Source organism: Rhinatrema bivittatum, chromosome 8, assembly GCF_901001135.1.
Source record: "Rhinatrema bivittatum chromosome 8, aRhiBiv1.1, whole genome shotgun sequence".
NCBI lineage: Eukaryota > Metazoa > Chordata > Amphibia > Gymnophiona > Rhinatrematidae > Rhinatrema > Rhinatrema bivittatum.
Window position 1 is genome coordinate 265808820 of NC_042622.1, and position 18403 is coordinate 265827222.

General features: G+C 44.9%; 1 protein-coding gene and 1 long non-coding RNA gene across 9 annotated transcripts in view; one reads left to right on the forward strand and one right to left on the reverse strand.

Annotated features, from left to right (window-relative positions):
• LOC115098359 (excitatory amino acid transporter 1-like) overlaps positions 1–18403 on the reverse strand; it is a 142571-nt gene that overhangs the window by 66541 nt on the left and 57627 nt on the right. The gene's annotated exons all lie outside the window — the stretch shown is intronic.
• LOC115098360 lies at positions 3847–4663 on the forward strand. The gene is made up of 3 exons (XR_003858477.1): positions 3847–3912; positions 4028–4170; positions 4278–4663. It is a non-coding gene; the product is annotated as an uncharacterized LOC115098360 (long non-coding RNA).

The window sequence follows — 18403 nt, forward strand, 5'->3', positions numbered from 1 at the left end:
TGATTTAACAATTAATAAATCTTGGACATTTAATTACTTATTTATTTATAAATTCTTATATACCACCTGTACAATTTGTGGTGGACTTAAGCGGTTTACAAACAGATTAAAACATACATAATAATTTAAAACACCATTTCTGCGATTTGTCCACGGATTTACACATAGATTCAAACATTGCATTACTTCATGCTAATTCCATCTTCAGGCCAGAGGATAGCATAAAATGGCATAACTGAATATAGCGGAATAGTTCCAATGCAGGAAGATTATATTTGTCTTGTAGGGCCTTAAACTCCATTAACACTCAAGGGTCCCATATCTGGTCCCATTTATAAATACCTTTCTTTACCCATACTGAAAAGGTCAAATGTGCAACCCCGGACAGAAACTCCATGTTATGAAACAGAAAAGTACTGGTAGAAAAAGCCTTTGTTCCAATTAAAAAACCTTCCATCTTTCCCAAATGTGTAGCATAATGGATAGGGGACTCAGGGAGAGCATGAATAGGAGGCCAAGCCTTCTTAGGCTGCCAAGGCAGGGATGAAAAGGGCATCCACCCTATTATTGCCTGCTCCATCATCACCCAAGGTTTACAGACACCCTCCTGGTGCCAATCAACAATAAGTCTCAACTGGGCAGCTGCATGGTACCAAAGGAGATTGGGAACCCCAAGACTTCCCAGAAATTTAGACAGGAACAGGATCCTCTGGGCTAATCTGGGATATTTCCCCCTCAAATGAACTTCATTATCCTCCTCTACCAACTCTTCAATACAGGGACAGGAATATCTAAAGGTAGGGTTTGAAAAATATAACTAAGTCTGGGTAATACGTTCATTTTTACTATCGCAATCCACCCCAGCCAGGATATATGGTAGTAATCCCATTCTTTAATATTTCTAAATAAATCTGCTACTCAGGGAGGATAATTCAATTTGAATAAGTCCTTTGTAATCCCAATGTATACCCCAATCTATTTGATTTTATCACTGGCACATCTAAAAGGGAAAGACTGGGAAGTGGGTAGAGATACATTCCAAATCTCAGACTTGTCCCAGTTTATACAGTACCCTGAGACAGCACTAAATTGGGCAAATCACCTTAACCAACTCTTGAAGGAAGATGGTAGGGTTTGTAATAGTAAACAGCACATCATCGGCAAATAGGAACAATTTAGAAGAATAGTCCCCCACCTTGATTTCGCTGACTCGAGGATTATCCTGAACACTCTGCAAAAGGTTCTATAAACAAAGCAAAAAATAAGGGGGATAAGGGGCATCCCTGGTGAGTCCCAAGCCCCACGGGGAAAGCCGCTGAATAGCCCTCGTTTACTTTAATATAGGCCTTGGGGGAATCATAGCTTATGAAGCCAAGAGAGGATAAAGGGTCCAAATTGCATTTTCTGAAGGACTTTGAATAAGTAGGCCAATGAACTAGGTCAAAGGCTTTTTCAGCATCTATAGGCAATAATAGAAGAGGAAACTGCTGATACATAAGAACATAAATGCCATACTGGGTCAGACCGAGGGTCCATCAAGCCCAGTATTTTGTTTCCAACGGTGGCCAATCCAAGTCACATGTACCTGGCAAGTGTTACGATGCTGCTTGCGGCTAGGCCACAAGCAGCTTCTCACCTCTCTGCGGCTACCGCTGCCGACACTGTTCCTCCATGGCCTGGAGGCTGCCGCTATCTCTGCCTCTTCTTGTGGCCGGGAGGCTGCTGCCATCGTTGCCACTGCCGCTTGACCTCTTTGCGGCCTGGGGCCGTCCCTGCTCCTTCTTTCTGGCTAGGCCACCACCGACGCTTCCTTCGTCCATGGCCTGGAGGCCGCCGCCTGTGCCGTCTCTTCCGTGGCCAGGCCGCCGCCCTCGATGCGCCTCTTCGTGGCCTGGAGGCCGCCGCCGACTCCTCTGCTTTCCCCACGGCCTGGGCCCACCTTCTCAGGCTCTTCACGGCTAGGCCACCGCCAACATTCCTCTTCTGCAGCCTGGAAGCCGCCCCCAACTCCACAGGTTCTTCGTGGCCTGGAGACTGCCACCAATGTCCTCTTCTGTGGCCTGGAGGCCGTCCTGAAGCTCCTCTTCATGCGGCAGGAAGCCGCCATCATCTTCAGCCTTCTTTGCGGCAGGGAGTCGCCGACGTCGGGCCTGCTTCCTCCTGTGTGGCAGGACGCCGCTCTCCAAGGTCCTGCCTTCCTCCTAGGTGCGCGGCCGCACCTCCCTGCTCCAGTTAAAGGGCCAGTTAAGAGTGAGAAGGATCTGCACGGATATGCCATCCTTTAAAAAACATGCTAAGGATTTACAAGAAAGATTTAAAGTACGGGGATATCCGGATCGTGTAGTCAATCACGCGTATAAAAGAGCGCGTTATATAAATAGGGATCTTTTATTACAACCCAAAAAGACTCAGAAATCTCATTCATTAGTCTGTGTATTACCCTATTCAAATAGAGTAGCTCTCTGCTTCAACGGCAGGGGAGAAGAAAAAAGGATTCGCACTCACAAAGCGGGGAGTAGCTGGCTTGTTACGGCGGTTACTACCCCAAACCAAATAAGCCTGATACTTCACTTTCAATGCATATCCTGCTTCAACGGCAGGGGAGAAGAAAAACTGATACTTCACGCATATCCAGCATGGCTCTCTGCTTCAACGGCAGGGGAGATGAAAAACTGATACTACAAGCATATCCAGCATAGCTCCCTGCTTCAACGGCAGGGGAGAAGAAAAACAACCAATAAGGGCTGTATAACATAGTCTGGGTAAAACAAATAAGCATGGGTGTAGCTTGCTTATTGCGGCGGTTACTACCCTACTACCCCTAACTAATCAAGCTTGATATTTCACTTGGTTGCAGCTCCATCACCGCTCTCTACATTAATGGTGGGGGTGGAAGGGAAATAGAACCAAAGAGCTAAGAGAAACAGATAAGTATGAGAAAAAAATGTGAAGCTTGCTGGGCAGAATGGATGGGCCGTTTGGTCTTCTTCTGCCGTCATTTCTATGTTTCTATATATGTTTCTATAAAAACCACTGGCATTTAGTCAGTGGTTTTGTAGGTATGCAAGTCCCTCCGATGTTTTCATTTAAGAGATCTCAAAATCTTAGGGATATTTTGGTGCACTCAGATTTAGGAAGTGGAGAAAGCAGAAAAGAGATGAATGGGGGACATCATCCATGTACAGGTTGTAGTGTTTGTAAGTTTAGTTTGTCAGTAAATTTTTTTATCCATCCGGTTTCTGGAAAAAAGATTTATTTGAGAAATAAAACTACGTGCCAATCCAGTTCAGTAGTATATATTGTGCAATGTCCTTGTGGATTGTTTTACGTGGGGAAAACAACAAGAAAAGTTAGGATTCGGATATTAGAACATTGCAGCAGGATTCGGAACGAGGTTGAAACTGCCCCACTGGTAAAACACTGGCAAGAATATCACCATACAGTAGAAGAGCTTCGTTTTTTTGTGATACAAGAAATACACAATAGACGTGGAGGTAATATTAATAAAACATTGTACGTTTGGAGCAAAGGCTGATCTTTTCTTTGGGAACGTTGTGGCCCAAGGGTTTGAATGACAAAATAGATTGGGTAGTTTGTCTTTAGGCTAATTACTATTGACCTGGGTTGGTGAAAGAAATAAGTAAAGAAAAGGGTTTCTTTCACTTTAAATGAAAGCGTTGCCTTTCGGCTCTGCCTTTGAAGTAAGTGTGATTGTGTAGTAGGGCTGTGTTGCAATTAGGTGGGAGGGTAGAATAGAGAGGCGGAGACAGATTTGGACTTCTGTTTTGATTGGAGCAAGGAGGTATAAAAAAGAAGAGGGGAAGTGGTTTCCTCACTTCCCTTGTTTCACTTCATGTCGGCGTCTGTTTAAATGTTACGAAGGTGGCAGTGCGCTAAGATTTACAAGATATGGTGAGTTTTTCCTTCACTTTGCTACTCATGTTTATGGGGGTTGGAAAGGAAAAAGTTTTTTTCCTTGTTGGTAGAAACCTTTAAATGATTGGAATGATTGTTTTAATTCGCTCAGGTAACTCACAAAGGAAGGGTGGAAGAAGTGTTTAAACCCAAGCATCTGGGTAAATACTTTTTGAAAAGACGTGGAGCAGCATGAATGGAATGGTATACTTACTGATATGTACATCTAAGAGAAATCTTTTTGAGGACGTACAGGTAAAAGCTATCTATTGAGTGTTTTTTGAAGATTAAAAATATAAAAAAAAATTTTTGGTAAAAATTTATTGAAAATCATGTTAATTTGATTTTATTAAACTTTATAGATGAGATCCTTTCAGGAATATGTGATGAGCATGAACAGATGAGCAGTAGGAGATTCGTTTATATATCTCCTGAGGAAGCCTGTGGGCGAAACATGTTGAGAGAATAAGAAAGAATAAAAGAAGAATTAAAGAATTTGTTGTTTTCTAAATGAGTGATAATTTATGATAAATGGGATTTTCTCTGCTTATTTAATAAATTGTATTTCATATTCATAATACACTGTAAGAAAGGAAGTTTTGGCATGTAACAATCTGAGAGGATTGGGACAGTTTTTATGAAGATAGTAGAAGTATGTAAGAGTATGTATGATGTATGAATGGAGGGAGAATTTTTAGATGCATATTTTTGTGGGTAGTATGTTAAATATTTAAAGATTGTTATAATATTTTTTCTATGCAATAAAGAATAAGAAAATATATGTCACTTTGTATGGTTTTGAATTGATAGTTGTGTGATACATAATTTAAGTAGCCAAAATAATTATATCCAGTTAAAGGGCCAGCAGTGGGCAATCCTCCTGGGCTCCTCCTGCTAACGTTCCAAGGCGTTTCCTCTTCAGCCCTATAAAGAGGGCCTTCCTTCATTCCATTGTTGCCTTCGCAAGGAGTTGGTCATGGAGTCAGACTGCTCCTGGATCTTCAGTTCCAGTTCTTCGCTCCAGGTGTCCTCTGGGATCCTTCTTCACTTCTTCAAGGCACTCTGTTCCTCGTTGGTACTCCTTGTCTTCATCCATGGTTCCTGAACCTTCATCTTGATTCTCGTTCCATGTTCTGGTCTCTCGTCTTGTCTCCAGATGTCCATACGTCTCCTTGTCTCCAGATGTCCAGACATCTCCTTGTCTTCAGATGTCTTTGGCCGTCATGTTCCAGACGTTCCTGAGGTCCTCCTCTCTAGAGGTCCCTGATTTCCAGATGCCTTAGATGTCCAGATGCCCTGATGTCCCGAGGCATCGGTGTCCTTTCGTATCCAATGTCCTACGTTCCAGCCCTGATGTTCTGAGTACTGGTCCTGAAGTACCGTCATAGCCTAGCTCCGGGTCCAGCTTTGCCTCGCCCTGGTCCTCATCTCCAGCTGACCTTCCTGGGAGTAAATCCGTATCTATCCAGTGTCTGAGTTTGGTGGCTGGAGCCCTTTTCCGGTTGGATCTGTCTTCGAGCACTGCCCGGATTCCTCCTTCGTCCTGAGCCTCAGTCCTGTGCCTGTCCCACTCTCCACGTGGTCCGCGACCAGCCTGTTCCACTGCTTGTGTAGGGCAAGCAGTGGGACAGGGTGGTCCATGACCAGCCCACGTCGGCTGTGTAGGGCACCCTGAGGGGCAGTGCCAGTCTAAGTCTCCGAGTATCCTGAGTTCTTATCCTCGTCTGAGTCTTCCCAAGTTCCAAGTCCTCATCGGCGTATCCGGCTCCTCGCCTGACTCTCTAAAATCCACTTCTGATCTTCATCCACGTCTGAACGTCTTGCTTCTCAGTTCCAAGCTCATGTCCTTGTCTCTGCACACCGTGGGATCTCTATCTGTTTCGCAATAACGGTAATCCCAGCTTGGTTAGAATTCTGCAATAAAGACCCATCAGCTCGTAGGGCATTAAACATATTTGTTAAGGGAGGGGTTAAGTCTATAGAAAATCTTTAATAAAAATGGGCTGTAAAGCCATCTAAGCCTGGTGACTTGCAAATCTTAAACTGGTTGATTGCCAAAGAAATCTGCAGAGATATTTCCTTGTCCAGGAAGAGATATACCAGCCAAAAAATGATCTAAGGCTACTGGGTCTATATCTGAATTTGCTTGGTATAGTTCAGAATAGAATTGTAAGAACCTTTGGCGGATATCCTTATTTGCTGTTAAAATATCCCCTTTCGCATTCTTAAGCTTTGTAATTTTTTTTGGCAGGCGTTTTGCCCGCAATTTATTTGTTAAAAGCTTACCAGCTTTATTGCCTCCTTCAAAGTGCAGCTGTTTAACTAATTCCATTTGATAGGCGATCCTAGCAGCATCCAGCTCTGCTAGTCTGGATCTACAAAGTTCTACCTGCTGAAAACAATCCTGAGAGGGCTGTTCCTTGTGGATTTGTTTGTAATAAGCCAACTGTTTCTGTAGAGCTACTCTTTCTTTGTCTGCAAGCTTTTTAACAAAAGAAGCTCTTGCAATCAATTTGCCCCTCAGAACAGCTTTCAGACAGTCCTATATGACTATAGGAGAGACTTCATCAAAGAAATTAAATTCCAAATATTCCTGAATATCCGCCCTGCATTTCTTAACAAAAGATTCATCAACAAGCAGGCTGTCATTTAACTTCCAAAAATATTGTCCCTGTCATAGTCATAAAACTTCAACTCAAGCCAGATAGGTGCATGGTCTGACCATGTTATAGGCTCTATGGCTGTTGCAGTAAGTCTATTAATGAGTCCCCTATCCAAGAACAAAAAATCGATCCTGGAATAGGATTTGTGGGAATTAGAAAAATAAGTATAGTTCTTGGATTTTGGATATTGGAAGCGCCAGGCATCTATTAGGTTACACTGAGACAAGAAACTCTTAAAAAGAGCTTGTTCACTTTGGGAATCCAAACCAAGCCCTGTTGAGTTATCCACGGACAGATTAAGAGTAATATTACAGTCCCCAACGAGATTTAAATGACATTCTGAATGCGTCAAAATGAACTCCCGCAGTGTTGAGAAAAAGGCACCTTGTTTTGCGTTGGGAGCATAAAGGCTTACAAGTGTATATTTTTCTCCCCATTAGGGTCTTTATAGCATGAGACAAAATCTAAAATAAAATCCTTTTTAAAAAGAATCCCCACCACCATATATTTGGCCGTATGTGAGCTCGCGGCCCAGTATTTAGAAGGATATAAAATCTGAGCGTATAAGGTGCTCAAATCTTCTTTTCAAATGTGATTCCTGTACCAAGGCTATCGAGACTTGAGATCTGCTTAAATCTGCCAGCGGCAATCTCCTCTTTCAAGGGGAGTTTAGCCCTTTTATGTTTAATGATAATATTTTAAAGGAAATCATAGTGCTTCAAGAAAAATATCGGGACTATGGAAATGAGTGTAAAGTCAAATAGCTCAACTACCCTTATCCGAAACTCTATAAAACCCCAAGACCCAAGCCCTAGATACTGGGAATAGACCCCCACAAAAGCTCCGCAAAAACATTTTCCTCCCTCAAATTTATCAGAACACATCGAAGCCCCCTCTCGCCCTAACCTCCCACCCACCCTATAGGAACCGCTAAGAGAAAAGGGTTCCATATCACAAACTGCAGGAGGAGACATCACATTGAGAGCCCGTGAACTCCCAACTCACCAGGCTGCCACAAACAAAGGCCAGGGAATATAACCTCTCATACAAACAAAACCAGAAGGCAAAAAGAGGTTCCCGGTTGACTAACAAGGTTCCTGTTGGCATTGCATGCAACAGGCAAAACTAAAAGAGAGCTGCACACGCAGACTAAGTCATTAGCAGTCAAGCAGTAAAGTCAGCTATTTTCTGTTTCAGATGCAGAGCCTTCTGAGTTTCTGCAGAGTCACCTGCCGCCCTTCCCCACTCTTTGCCAGCGGGGGGGGGGGGGAGGGCCCTCCTCCTTCTGCTGGGCCGTTTTCGAGGGCCGTATTGGAGCATCTTGCACAGAGAAGCCAGCGTAATATCGCTGCAGGTTCTGCGGCCGTTTGCACACAATGAGACGAACCTCTAATAGAGAACCAGAGCCCGAATGGGTGTAGCCAATGGTAACGAATGTCCTCTTTCCGCAGAACCTCAGTTATGGGTCGCATGTCCTGTCTTTTCTTAAGCGTTACTGGTGATATGCCTGTGAATCCCTGAATTTCTTGTCCATCTAACTGCAGCGATGTACGCTTCCTGGCCAGGGAGAAGATCCGCTCCTTTACGGCATCTTCGTGGAAGCACGCAATAATTTCGCATGGACAGTTCATCAGTTTAGGCCCTAGGGTTCGATGAGCTCTCTCTATTTTGATACAACCCTGGGCTATAGAAGCCGATGAATCTGAGGGTTGATCAGCGTTTAAAATCTCCCTGCAAATCTGAATCACAGCAGTTAAACATTTCGAATACTCCGGAGTCTCCAGTACCCCACGGAAACTCAGGTTCACCCGACGAGTTCTTATTTTGTAAGTTCTCCAGTCTCGATGCCAATATCTTATTTTCAGAATGCAGAAGATTTATAATCTTTTTGCAGGAGCCGAATCTCCTCGGCATGAGACTCAGTGGTGGTCTCATATTCAAAAAGACGCCATCCCATTTCACTTAGCTCCTCTTTCATTTCCCCTACGAGCTCCATAATCTCTTTTTTGTAAGACTGGATGTCCTGGCCGAAGGTCCCAAAACCAGGTCTTAAACTTTGGAGTCTAGGGAGGGCGGTGAGTTTTCTTGATCACCGTCGCAGCCGGCCCTGGGTTCCTCCGCCATTTTCTCTTGTTCTGCCAGCCGTCCATAATCGGATTTTCGGTATGAAAATTTTCGGAAGTCACTGATTTTCTTCTGACATCGGCTGCTTATCATGTACCAAAATAGCAAATTAGAAAAAGTTCCGAACGGGGATGCCTGTGATATTTGCAAAGTTGGCCTGGTGAAGCAGGGAGTTCCCGGTTAAGCGTCTGAAGGCCTCAAGGAAGTCATATCCTCCTCTCTTCCATTCTATTTTGAAAGTGTTGATATTTCAAATGAATGCACATTTCTGCAATCCAGTAATTCACAACTGTAACAATTCACTGGGTGCAGCTCCTGGAGGCTAACACAGGATTCCCACAAGCTTACACTTCATTTTAATTCTTTTTCTAGCTGTTCTTAGAAATTTTCCCCTGCCCACACTAATGTGAGGGTCTGATTTATGAGCCCCTGTCCTCCCAGATTATTTTGTAAGCTTCTGAGCCAGAGTGACACTTATTAAGTTGTGCAGAAGAAAGAATGCACCTAAGGTAAAGGATTGTCTCCCCAGTAGCTTATCTCTATTTGTGTCTCTATGACAAGTCTGTACTACAACAAATAAGACCCAAAGCATGATGACTAGAATCAGTAATGAAGAGATTAAGGTGTATCAAGAACATACATTTTAGGGCACTAGGGTCAAAACCATCAGGGCAGTTCTCAGCTGTAGAGCTAGGGATGGACTCTTAACTTGAGTCTCTTGGGCACTGAGCCCATAGGAAAGGCTTAGCTCAAGATGACCCTCTCCCGACCTCCTGGCCTCTACATGTCTTTATGGTACAAAGGCCCCTTGAAGGTTTCTGAGTCTATTAGAAGTGCTAGTGACTGCATAGTAGCTGGTTGCTTTGGTGGAATCTACTGATGAGCCCCATGCAGTCAAAGGGAGCACAGTTGCTCTCTGAAGGTCCTGCTTCCAGACTGGGACGGATGAACCAGGTTTTGGTACTGTGATAGCACAGACCAGTAACGTCGGTTGTTGGCCCACATCCCATCTGCTTCTCATTGCAACATTTGGCCTGAAGAGGAGAGAGCCAGCAGCAGCAATGTCTGTTCCAGCTCGTCATTTACAACATCCCAGGGAGTCACCTTTGCCTGGTGGCAGTGTAGTCCGAGAATGTGACTGATGCAGGAGAGAAACCACTACTTGTCCAGTGATTGCGAAAAGAATGGGAACCCTGGTGTCACTGGATAGAGTTGGGTACATACGCAGTCCAGCTTACAGTCTTCATGGTTACCTATCGGGCCACCATGTGTGCGTGGTTATGTGTGTGTGTGTGTGTGTGTTTGTGTGTGTGTGTGGTTATGTGTGTGTGCATGGTTATGTGTGTGTGTGTGTTTGTGTGTGTGCGTGGTTATGTGTGTGTGCGTGCATGCGTGGTTATGTGTGTGCGTGGTTATGTGTGTGTGCGTGGTTATGTGTGTGTGTGTGTGTGTGTGGTTATGTGTGTGTGCATGGTTATGTGTGTGTGTGTGGTTATGTGTGTGTGCGTGCATGCGTGGTTATGTGTGTGCGTGGTTATGTGTGTGTGCGTGGTTATGTGTGTGTGCGTGTGTGTGTGTGTGCGTGGTTATGTTGTGTGCGTGGTTATGTGTATGTGTGCGTGGTTATGTGTGCGTGGTTATGTATATGTGTATGTGTGTGTGGTTATGTGTGCGTGGTTATGTTGTGTGCGTGGTTATGTGTATGTGTATGTGTGTGTGTGTTTGTGTATATGTACACATGGCACTTCACGTTGCCTTTTTTTAGTTTACAAAGATATGATGGTTTTTGATTGGCCCCTTGTTGGCCCAGTCTCCATTTGCAGCCTTTCCCTATTTCTCACTTAGCATAGGCTTAACCCTATAACAAGTTCTGTTAACTAAAAAATCCCACAAACTGCATAGTACCAGTACCTTAGAACTCTAGCAATTTTTCCAAATTGTATTTTTCCATTTTCGACTACAGCCATAAAAAAAACCCCACTTATGCTCTAATCCACAGATAGTGGACAGGATTTATAACCGAGGGCTAAAATCTTGATTTTTTCCAGCCCATCTCCACGGTTTTTTTTTTTCTTCAAAGCTTGTAATTACTTTATTTATAGCACAATTTGTTCAATTGGCTTTTTTTTTTTTTATTATTTCATTCAGCTGTTGCTATGCCTGCATAAGTTACCGACCACCACGAAGGCTGCTCTCCTTGGCAACCAATGTTCTGCAGCTCTTCAATCAATGTTCTGCTTTCAAACAACCTGGTCCACGAGAGATTAACTGTATCCTCTCCCTATATGCAGTATCAGCAGATATGACGCCCCGGGTTAGGAGCCACTGCGTTTGGAGTGACGGCGCTTCGTAGGTAAAATTAAGCTTGTTCATATCGCTGCAGCCCCATCCTACTCCGGCATCCACAGCTAGGGATCAGCTGCTGTTTTTAAACAACATGGAAAACACGACGACATTTGTATCATTTTATTGGCCTTTCCAATCCCAAATGGAACAAAAAAAAAAAAATTTCGGTTGGCTTCATATGTCATGTTAGCATGCGCTAAAATAACAAAACTTGTAGAAAATAAAACAAAATCAATATTTTTTTTCCCATGCGCATTGATCCTGTGCCAGGTGCTGCAAAGCGACGTACGGGGTGTCCACTGAATGAAGGTTTGGCACCATTTGCACGCCTAGTAGAGTAGAGATGAAGGGTGACCATGTCAAGGATTTGGTTGGACCGAGGGCTTCGGTCTAGGTGATTCATAAACTCAAATAAATAAAAATAAAACTCCTGAAGCTCCTCTCATGTTGCAGAGACTAGTCCGTCTATGAATGTATTGGGTCTGATATCCATTTACGGATTACATTCAGCAGAGGCCCTCACCTTATGTATCTATTTGTTCCTGCTAACAGCTATGACTCTCGTGCAACTTCAATGATTTATTTGTGTGATTTTTTTTTGTAGTGACCTTTGCTTTTATCATCTTTCGTAGACTCGGATTTTATAATTCAATGTGCCAGCAGATAGTAACATGGCAGATATCAGCAAATATAGACCATTTGGTAGACGCACTTGTGCCCATTTTCACTTTTATAAAAATATTTCAGTGCCTGCTGCAGTTTCATCATGGTTGACCTTGCCTCCTCTTCTTGGAAGATTTTATTTCAGCCATACTACCACCTGTATACATTGATTTTTCCTTTTCCCTTTTAGAGCCCTCTATTCTTTCATGTGATTGACCGTAGAATCTTTATGGGTAGAACTCTCTTGTGTGTTGGGTAAGAGTATAGTGATAGGAGTATACTACCGTCCACCTGGTCAAGATGGTGAGATGGACAGTGAAATGCTAAGAGAAATCAGGGAAGCTAACCAATCTGGCAGTGCACTAATAATGGGAGATTTCAATTACCCCATTATTGACTGGGTAAATGTAACATCAGGACTTAGAAACATAGAAACACAGAAATGACGGCCCATCCCGTCTGCCCAGCAAGCTATGCACTTTTTTTTTCTCTCATACTTCTGTTACTCTTGGCTCTTAGTAACCTTATGGTTCTATTTCCCTTCCACCCCCACCATTAATGTAGAGAGCAGTGTTGGAACTGCATCCAAGTGAATATCTACCATAGTTAGGGGTAGTAACCACCGCAATAAGCAAGCTATACCTATGCCTTTGTTTACCCAGACTATGTAACTCAGTCCTTGTTGGTTATTGTCTGTATATAGATCTATCTTTCTACATTCCCCCTGCCGTTAAAGCAGAGAGCTATGCTGGATATGCGTGAAGTATCAGACTTTCTCCCCTGCCGTTGAAGCAGAGAGCTATGTTGGATATGCGTGAAGTATCAGACTTTCTCCCCTGCCATTGAAGCAGAGAGCTATGTTGGATATGCGTGAAGTATCAGACTTTCTCCCCTGCCATTGAAGCAGAGAGCTATGTTGGATATGCGTGAAGTATCAGACTTTCTCCCCTGCAGTTGAAGCAGAGAGCTATGCTGGATATACGTGAAGTATTAGTTTTTCTTCTCCCCTGCCGTTGAAGCAGAGAGCTATGCTGGATATGCATTGAAAGTGAATTATGCCTTGAAAGTCACATTAACTATCCACAAATATTGAATAAGCCTAATAATTGGTAATTGAATAAGCCTAATAATTGGTAATACCTATAGCCCATGAACCCACCCCTGTTTTGTTTTTTTTAATTTGGAGATGGCAGCCCTCCATCCTTCCGCTCAGTGAAGGTGGAACACCAACCACTGGCCACTGGCATCCCACTCCGTGAATGCATCTGTGGCTACTGCCGCTCCGTGCAGTGTTTTGCTGCCTCCTCTTTATACGCGTCCTCTAGACCTGATGGATCCACAGTGTTTATCCCATGCCCCTTTGAAGTCTTTCACAGTTTTGGACTTCACCACTTCCTCCGGAAGGGCATTCCAGGCATCCACCACTCTCTCCGCGAAGAAATACTTCCTGACATTGGTTCTTAGTCTTCCTCCTTGCAGCCTCAGCTCGTGACCTCTGGTTCTGCTGATTTTTTTCTGACGGAAAAGGTTTATCGTTGCCTTTGGATCGTTAAAGTTTTTCAAGTATCTGAAAGTCTGAATCATATCACCCCTGCTCCTCCTTTCCTCCAGGGTGTACATATTTAGATTCTTCAATCTCTCCTCGTATGACATCCGATGAAGACCCTCCACCTTTCTGGTCGCCCTTCTCTGTACCGCTTCAATCTTGTCTCTGTCTCTTTGTAGATACGGTCTCCAGAACTGAACATAGTACTCCAGGTGAGGCCTCACCAAGGACCTGTACAAGGGGATAATCACGTCCCTTTTCTTACTCGATATTCCTCTCTCTATGCAGCCCAGCATTCTTCTGGCTTTTGCTATCGACTTGTCGCATTGTTTCACAGACTTCATATCATTAGACGCTATAACCCCAAGGTCTCTCTCCTGCTCCATGCACATCAGCCTTCCCCCCCCCCCCCCCCCCCAAACGAATACAGTTCATTTAGATTTCCACTCCCCATATGCATGACTTAGCACTTCTTGGCATTGAATCTCAGCTGCCATATCTTCGACCACTCTTCCAGTTTCCTTAAATCCCGTCTTATTCTCTCCACTCCTTCCGGCGTGTCCACTCTGTTGCAGATCTTAGTGTCGTCCGCAAAAAGACAAACCTTACCTTCTATCCCGTCCGCAATGTCGCTCACAAAGATATTGAACAGGACCGGTCCCAACACCAATCCTTGCGATACACCACTTAAAACCGCTCTCTCTTCAGAGAAAATTCCATTAACCATCACACATTGTCTTCTGTCCGTCAACCAGTTTGCAATCCAGGTCACCAACTCGGCACTCACTCCTAAGCTTCTCGTTTTATTCACCAGTCTCCTGTGCGCACCGTATCAAAAGCTTTGCTGAAATCTAAGTAGATGACATCGAGCGCTCTTCCTTGATCCAATTCCTTGGTTACCCAGTCAAAAAAGTCAATCAGATTTGTCTGACAGGATCGTCCCCTGGTGAATCCATGCTGCCTCAGGTCCAGTAATTCTCTGGACTGTAGATAGTTCACTATTCTCACTTTCAACAGTGACTCCATTACTTTTCCCACCACCGAAGTGAGGCTAACCGGTCTGTAGTTACAGGCCTCCTCTCTGTTCCCACTCTTGTGAAGCGGGACCCCCACCGCTCTTCTCCAATCGCTCGGCACCACTCCCGTTTCTAGGGATCTATTGAACAGGTCACACAGCGGACCCGCCAGCACATCTCTGAGCTCCCTCAGTATCCTTGGATGAATCCCATCAGGTCCCATGGCTTTGTCCACTTTCAGATTCTTTAGCTCTTCCCATACATTTTCTACTGTAAAAGGATTTTCATCTATTCCACTTCCCTCCAGTTTCTTGTTGTGTAGAGATGGTCCTTCTCCAGGGTCTTCTTTAGTGAACACAGAACTGAAGTATTTGTTTAATATTTCTGCCATTTCTTCGTCTCTCTCCACACATTGATCATTTCCAACTTTCAATTTCACTATACCACTTTGGACTTTTCTCTTTTCACTGATGTATCTGAAAAATGTTTTGTTACCTCTCTTTACCTCCTTGGCAATCCTCTCTTCTGCTTGACTTTTTTCCGACTTGATTAATTTATTTGTCCCCCTCAGTTGAATCAAATATTGTTCTTTGTGCTCCTCTTTGTGCCAGGAACTCTGGGACATCATTTTTTAGGATGCCCTGAAATTATTTCTTTTTGGAAATCTGTGGTTCACTATATTTTTCAGACCGTGAGAATACAATTGCCATTAGATGCAGGTGTATTAGTATTTGATGATATGCTGGGGGTAGCCTTAGGAAAGAGAGATTCTTACGACTTTGGATTAGGGTGGTATTGCTACTTGCAAAGAAATCTATCTTGCATCATTGGGTAGGAACTAATCCCCCGAATCCGACACACTGGAAAAATCAAATACATCTTGTGTGTGTGAAGAAGAAATATGTTGAAAAAATCACTTAAACAGGAAACGCAAATCTTTTGTACTCATCAGTCCAGGAGCCTCATTTTGAATGTTTACTGACGCTTTCTAGATTTGGTGTTAAGATGCTAAGATGGGACAAATAGGCTGCTTATATGGGGGGGGGGAGGGGTATCGGGAGTGGGAAAGGTGTAAAATCTGGGGATTGATTTGTTTTGCAGGGATGTGATGGAACGTGGTTTAATATGAGCACTGGAAAGTACCAATCAGTGAACCCATTCTTATTTCTGTGATACTGTTTACTGATCTGTGATATATACCATATTTGTTGAAATCAATAATTATACTTAAGCCTCCACATGGATATATTCCAATGCACACGGATGTCAGCCAGGTAATCAGGCTGTTACACGTCAAGTCTGTGCTTAAGATTGTAACTGTCAACTTCTAGATTCAGGCTGTGTCTTTAAGCAGCTGAGTTATTTGGGCTTTCTCAGACTTCTAGAACACTTGGCTCCATGTCCTAGGCCCTGCTGGAGTTCCATCAAACCTATGTCACTATGTGGCCAACATGTGAGGGCTAGGGATAGGGTCCAAGGCATAGCCAAGACAAGCAAGAAGGTGCAAGCTAGAACATAAGATATGCCATACTGGGTCAAGCCCCGCATCCTGTTTCCATAGCTTTCTAAGGCAACCTATGTACACTGTGTTGGCAATCCTACATGAAGGGTATGGCAAGATGTGATTCTTTTGGATTGACAATCAAGCTGAATACATTAGGCCAGCCATATCTCTTTGGTGTCAGGTTTGTGTCAACTTTTGTCTACTACTATTGCGGGTATTGCTTCATAATCACGATATAGCCTAACACAGACTAAGTGGTTTCTGTTACACACTGACCTAGACAAATAGGAGACCGGTTCAAAGCACTCTGCTGGGCTCTCTTCCATGGAGGGGAAGGAGTAGATGAGGACTAACAGGCAAAGTAGCCATTTTCTGTGGACTAGAGTGGAGCACTGTGCAATGTCTAACATCAAAGAGAAGAAGCCACTCACTGGTGGGCACAGAGTTCTCTGCCCCCTCCCCTCCATTAAACACTCACACTGTACATGTAGGGTGGTCCCCATTTTCTGTTCTCGTCCCCCTTTCTTTCTATTTATTTGGGCAGCAAGAGGCCTATTAGGTGTCATGTGTCAGGGCGGTGCATGGCATTTCCCCAAAAGGAGCAGTACAGGACTCAAGGGTATAGTAGTGCAGGTTCTTCTGCCTGACCAGCTGCCTCCCCCTTGGATTGAGCCCAGAGGTTCTGGCAGGACTTCACTGGTAGGGCACCAGAGCAAAGATTCAGGTGGGAACAAGGCAGGCTGGGCAGAAAGGAAATAGGGCAGACAAGGGTACAGGAATAAGGAAGCCAAACCTGACAGAAGGCAGGGCAAGAATACCCATACAAGGAAGGTTACTGGAAGGCCCAACCAGAGTAAGGAATAAGGCTAGGACACGAAGACAAGAAAGGCCATCGCGGGGGGGGGGGGGGGGGGGGGGGGGGGCAGGCCGGCTACGTAAAGCAAGGAACAGACAGGGAAAAACAAGGGCAGGCCAAACCAGACTGGAGTGCAAAACAGGAATCATACCAAAAAAAGACAAAACAGGCAAGCTAGGCCACCGGGAGACCTAGAGAGGGCAAGGACAAGGCAAGGTATACACACAGGCAAGGCAAACAGGAACCATAAGGAAAGCAAGGTAATCACAAGCAGGATGAGGGAGGGCTTTATAGGGCTGGCCTTGCTGCGTCATGCACCCATCAAGGCGGAGGCTAGAGCAGGATTGAGTGCGGCCCACGGAGGGCCCCTGTTGGCGGGGGGGGGGGGGGGGGGGGGGCAGCCCAGCAGCCAGTATCATTACAGTAAGTCTGCACAGGGGCAACGGGGCGTCCCTGTCCATCAGTCTGTGAAGCCTCGGGACTGCACCTTCAGCCAGCAAAAGCAATTCCAGAGTCTCCCTTGCCAGGGTTATTGCCCCCACCCCACAACTCCCCCCCCCCCCACCCTTTTTTTCTTGGCCCCATCTATCCTAGCAAATGGCAGAACCTGCAGACTGAAGAGGAAGACAGGGTTTTATTAGGGTATCTTAAGTCTTCCTGTTATGTGAGCCAGGCACTCCAGGTTTCCGGCATCTTGCTAAAGCGACACCAGCAGCTCCAGAAAGGGCGAGGGGCCTGCCCCAGCTCTGGCTTAAATACAGAGACCTTCATTTTGGGGGGGTTTATTGTTCTTTAATGTTCCTGGAAATTTTCAGGGTTTATCACGACAAGAACAAAAACAGAAGAAAATCAGTTGGGAGAAAAAAGTAACCATTTTCCCGGGTAAATATAATTTATTTTGATGGACAGAAGCCAGGACTCTCCCATTCAGCAGCGGGTCCCTCTCTGCCCTCTCCCCCCAGCCCGCCGAGAATCCCCCTTTCCCTGCACTGGACAGCATTCAGCCTTATTGGTGGTGGCTCCAGGCTTCTCCTCCCTCCTTCAGCAGCCCCCGCTCGCTCCCTTGCTGTGCAGCACTGCATTTCTGCTTCTGTCTAGTGCCAGGAAGTGCTTCTGGTGGACAGGCCCAGACAGCAACAGACAGCAGGGATTTCTGCTGCTTTGGGGACGAGGAGGTGGGGCTGGAAACACGGCGCGGGCGGCACTGGAGGGTGAGTGCTTTCACTGGTGGGGGAGCGGGACTTGAAGCACAGCATGGCCCCCACTGGCTTCCAGCAGGGCCTGGAGGCCTTGAAATGCATCTGCAGCTCTGCAACAGCTTTCTAATCAGCCAAAAATGAGGGCAAATATTGGTTTAAATCGTTTGTCACCTTTGGAAAAATCTGGGAATTTATGGGTAAAAACCTGTTTAAACTTTAAAACGGAGGACCCTACTTAAATAGCAGCCAGTCCTGAATCATCAATATTAGAGGGCAAAAGCCAGGAAGCTGCAGAGGAACCACTAGAGATATAGAGACAGGAAAAGGCCAGGGGACATTTACCCTCTGGGTGCTAGGTAATCAGACATGCCCTTGGAAAGACCCATTGGTTCAGCACTAGGCGTGTCTTGATTGGTGATTGTACATATAGAAAGCAAAAGAAGCAAACTTTTGCTGGTACAACAGATTCCTGTGATATCTCCTCTGGGCCCTCTGTTTGTATGGCCAGTGTTCCTGATCTGCATCCAGTTCTGCAGTCCTAGGCTGTTGCTAGTCCTGTTCTGAGCCTCCT